This window comes from Vidua macroura, chromosome 1 (assembly GCF_024509145.1).
Source record: "Vidua macroura isolate BioBank_ID:100142 chromosome 1, ASM2450914v1, whole genome shotgun sequence".
Lineage (NCBI taxonomy): Eukaryota > Metazoa > Chordata > Aves > Passeriformes > Viduidae > Vidua > Vidua macroura.
In genome coordinates, this window is record NC_071571.1 from 125,644,865 (window position 1) to 125,650,302 (window position 5,438).

Genomic DNA, 5,438 nt, shown 5'->3' on the forward strand with positions numbered 1-5,438 from the left:
GTAGTAGGAATAACTTCTCTCACAATATTTGATACAAACAAAAGATAGAAATGACTGTTTGCTCCATTTCTTCCAGTCTGCCTGACTTGCAGTATGAATGAAGCTGAAGCTGAACTCTTGCTGTCCTTCCAGTGCTTCCCAGGGGAGCTAAATTATGGAGGAAGTCAGGGAGTCCTAGATACAGTCTTCTTCTATATCTGTATATTCACAAACAGTTAAGAGTCAAACACAGGTCATAATCCACTATCACACATCAACATTTTTTTGTCCAGGACTCAGCACTCTTGGGGTGATCTGCTGAACAATTCTGGCCCATAGCCATGGCCTGATACCAATCAATTCTTGTGATATGTGGGGTAATACAGTATCACTTAGCTCAACAGAGATCTCTCATGATTGTACCACAGCATAATACGCCTCTAATGCAAGTACAGGCTCTGGGTGGAATAAGAGCTGTTTGCATGTCAATGATTTCCAAGCTTATTAAAAGTTAATGTGCACATCCACACTCCCTTTGTGTACACAGCTCTCCACACAGCAGAAATGTTTCAGATGCTTCTTTGCCTGTAACCTTAACAATCAGTTCACACTTCCAAAAATGAAGATTCTCTCTAAAGACATATGAGATAATTCGAATGGTAAGTACATATAAGCATATATCTCTCTCTCTAGAAGTTCCTCTAGAGCAAGTGAAGGTGAATTACACTGACAGCTTTTCAGTTCATCTTGAATAATTATTGTCTAACTTCTTTCAGTATACCTACTCGGCAGCCCTTTGCACTAGCCACAGAAAAAAAAAATAAAAATCTGGGTTTCCCTAGCACTGCCTTAACTACTCCGTGCTGATTAACATCAGGTGGAGTTGTCTTATGATATATATTTTCCCCAAACATTTCATTTAGTCCATTGTTCAGTTAAGTATTCCTCGAATTTTTAATATAATTATTTACTGATCTGTTTGACATTTTGTTCTTTTCAGCAGCTGCTATTGTGATCATGACTGCAGGCAAAGCTTGCCTGACATCACATCAAGGGAACAAGTTCCTTTTACTTAAAAAGCAGAGATTTTTCTGTAATGCTGAAGAAGGCACTACTCTGTAACCTCCCTGCTCGCTGGTCTCAGAACTGTTTCCACCAGGGACCATCACTCAGCAATGTAGCTTCCAGCAGGGATGAGCACTAGCCACAGCCAATAAGTACTAGTTCAGGTGTCCTTTAGTTTGCCTCATAGGAGCAGGTGGCTACATCTCAGTAGGCATTTTATTGGACCACCCTGAATCCTGCCTCAGCTAGCTTTCCTTTTTTTTTTTTTTTTCTTTTACTGTCTTTTTTCCATGCCTTCAATGAAAGAATACATTTCTTGTTATTTTCTTTAATATCTGAATATTTTCCCCTTGTCCATGAATGCCGGCTTTTTATCACTAGAGGCGAGATCCCCCCTGCTCCTGCCTCCTCCCAGACTGATGCTATACTTCAGTTCTTGCCTTTAAAAAATCTAGCAGCAATACAAAACAAAGAAACCTTCCATTCACTGCACATTTAATCACTTTTTTTTTTCAAAAACCTAATCAAGGAGTCATTCACTTTTCACTTTTGAGTGTGCAACAAATGTATTTGTTTGAGCTCTGGTATTCAAACCAGCATGTGCACTAACTGTGTGTGTGTTCCACTTCCCTCATAATCCCAGGCATTTGAGCCCCTGCCAACTTCTTTATTCAGGGACCTGCCTTCTCCACACTCCCTTTGTAAACTTTGCATTTGTTTTGCTTTCTAGTGATCATTGAAGTTCTCACTCCAGCTGGGAGGACAGCTAGGCACCTTCAAGAACAAGGGAATGATTGACAATATTAGGCAGAAAATTGTCTACCAGATGCTGCTCAAAAGGAGAGGTGGCAACCTTCCGACCTCCTTCTCAGTACGCGAAATCATCACTTCTGTGACACGCCTCTGCCCCACTTGTCAGCTGAGTGGGGAGCACAGGGTCACTTCTGCGTCTGGCTGTTGTGCAGTAAAATGCCACCCTGCAGACAAGGCTGTGCCTTCTGCGTGAAGGAGGTCCCAGTGCCAGCCATGCGTTGGAATGAAGTGGAAAAATTCACCAGATACTACACATTACTTTTCACTTACCACCCTAAATACTGACTAGGTCTGAATAACCTTACTGGTATAGAAACAAAAGGAATTCCAGACAGTCCATCCTCGGGCTGTGAGAGGATAAACACCAACCAGACCTGCACGGCTGTTTAAAAACCCCTCCCCAGAGGTCTTCCTGTTGCCAATAGTACTTTAACATGATTTACATGTTTATGTCTCTTAGAAGGTTTTGCTCCTCCCCTGAAAAAAGAGGTCAGCTCGCTGGAGTTTCATGCCACTGCTAATACAACGACTATGGTTCCCCTTTTTAGAAATTAACTAGACTGAGAAAAACAAAGGGATGAACTTGAAAAAAGTAAGATTAACATTTTCCTACCTAATTAGCTAACTGAACATGAAAAAGAAAGCAAGCAGAAAGAGAAAACACTTCTTCTGAGCAAAAGCAGTGGAGGACCAAAAAACCCAGTCTATGCTAAGGGCAGATACACAAGACACGCAGGCCTCTGAAATGCAAATGTTCGAGCACAAAACAGAAATAACCATACATACACAGTTGGGTTTTTCTTACACTCAGAGACACATGCACACACAAAGCTATTTGAGGGAGTTTCTATGTTGTTTGTGCTCGTTCATGTGGGATAACAGCAATGTGTGTGAATAACAACCCCTGAAATGACACCAGAATTAAAGGAAGAATACAGGAAATGAAAGATGATAATTGAAATGCTATTTTAAGCAAATGTATTAATTAATTGTCTTAATTCAGGTAGAACTTCCCCTGCAAATTAGCATGTCAACTTCCTCTTTCTCAGTGAAGTGTCAAAGAACTCAGATTGATTCTGAAAGTCAAAACTGAATTTGCAGAGGTAGCAATTACAAGGAAAATAACTAGCTTTTCCTTTCAAAATGAACAAATTAGATCAGGCACTAAGAAAAACATAAACATTACAGGACCCATAAAACTTATTTCAGACTCACTCTTTACATGGAAGCTCCTTTATAAATCTTGTGGAAGCAAGATAAAAAAAGACGACATAACTCCAAGTCAACACCAGCAATAAAAATATTTACACCAATAAATTAAGCAATGGGTACATTCTTATTTTTATCATCTTGCTACCTATCATAAGATAGTATAGTTTTATTTGCATAAATTCTTTATTTTGCAGATGAATACTTTCCTTTGAAAAAAGGTACTGCACATTTTTTTTTACTTGCATACCACACTGACAAGGCTCCAAGTAAACACCACTAACCAAAATTTAAGGGAAACACCAAATAGCCAGATAACTTGAGGATCACCCACACCTCAAAGATTCCAACATCTACCAGCTGCAAGCTAGTTCACTAGCTGAAGAGGTAGGAGACGTTTTCTGTGTTGAACATGTTCCTGTTTTCTAGTGAGTGCAGCAGTTCATAAAAGCTAATTTTTGGTGCTGGTGGAGTTTTTTGTTTGGTTGAGTTTGGTTGAAAAAATGGAAGTTACTCTAGAGTAACTCCTCGGGAGTGTCCAGAAATTTGGACAGTTTTGGTGGCCCTTTTTTTTTCCTGAAAGGCTGAACGAGACCACACCAGACTGTTTGTTCCACTTTACTCGTCCGTCCTCCTTCGGGACCAAACTGTCCCGTTCTCCATGTGGAAACGCGGCCGACCTCTTCCTGCCTCTCCCACCCTGCTCTCCTCCATGAAGAAAAATCCCGAGTAAACAAACAAGTCACACAGCTCGGAGCTGGACAGGCACAACTGAAGTGGTCTGGCACGGAAGCGGGCCGGCCCCGCCACGTCCATGGCCTTCGCTGTCACGCCGCTGGTGACGGGCCGCTCTCCGCACCGCCCCCGGGCGCTGAGGGCCGGCCCAGCCGCGGCAGCCCCCGCTCCATGCTCCCGCCCGCGATCCTGTTCGGCTTTTGCCTCGGATTCCCGCTGCTCCTGCCGGCGGAGCGCGGCGCGTAAACACGCGCGGCGGGGCCGCCGTGCCGCCCAGCGCTGCGCGGGAGGGGCGCGGGGAGCGCGGCGGCGGCGCCGGGACGCCCCCGGCCCCGCCCGGCCCCTCGGAAGGGGCGGCCCGAGGGCTGGGCCCCCGGCAGGGAAGGGGGGCCGCGTCCCGGCGGCGGTGGGTGTTGCGTGTTTCTGACGCCGCGGTGGAGGCGGGCGCTGGTCCCGGCTCCGAGCGACTCCCGCTAGCAGCCGCCTCCGCTCTGCCCTTCTCCGTGGCCCCGTGCGGTTCGGGCTCTGCAGTAATCGGTGCCACAGCGGGTTATAAATAAACACCGTAAAGCCCCCGCTGCTTACACGTCGAAGGCTTGTGTAAGACTTTCGGCTTCCTTAAAAAAAATAGCCAAATAAGGCCATTGTAATCTTCCTCTGGGAGGGGGAAAAAAAAGTTCAGAAACTTTCATACAAGAGCTGAGAAATCGGCAAATGTGTAAAATGACTCAGACTTGGATCTGTCACGCCTCAAGCTTGTTGAGCTAAAATTGATAACCAGGGACCCTGTGACATGAACGCGATTGGGACAATTTGTACTCGAGCAGTTACCTGCTTTACGGGCACAATACAAGTGTAAGCGTGTACTACTAAAAACGCAGTGGGATTTGGGTGCAATACACATAATGTGAAATGCAGTCAAGGTCGCAGCTAATAGCTGTGGCAAGTTCAATTCAACTGCAGCAGCCCCCCTGGGAAACGGGAAAAGGTCTTAAGCTCCATCTACTAAGTTTCACTCATTTCTCTTCCGGGAGTTTAGGGCTTTGGTTTTGTTTTCAAAGGGAAGATGTTGTAAAACCAAAACTGAATTTTAAAGTGGTGGTGTTTTAAGTTTATTTTTTTGTTTGTTTGGGTTTTTTTGTGATTATCTTTTCAACTGTAATGTTTTGGCTTGAATTTCTAAGTCGTTTGAATTCATTTTTCAGTTTCCAAATGGTTGGGCTTTGTTTAGAAACACTTCAGCTCTTCTGTTCTGCTGGCTTCCTTTGGTAGAGGTGTGTTGTATTTTAATCTATGATTTATGTAAGCAAAAAGAAAACCTTGCGGGTACTAGCATGTTGCTAAATACAAAGGGTTCAAGTGTTTATAGAAGAAACTTATTTGTGTATAATTTTTTTTTTCCACATGAACTTTCAAGTCAGGCTTTATTGTGGGAGGAGTGAAGCAGCAGGAAGGAGCAGACCAGAGGGAGAAGCCAGCACGAGTCTTCCTGAAGGCTTTTTGTCTTGTTGGTATTGAAGATATTTGGCCAAAAGGTGCTAACACAATGCACAAATTTGGTGTAGATGGCAAGATAAAGATTTTCATTTGAGCTAGCGCTAATGAAGCATCTACTGTCCTGTCTGAGTTAGTAATTT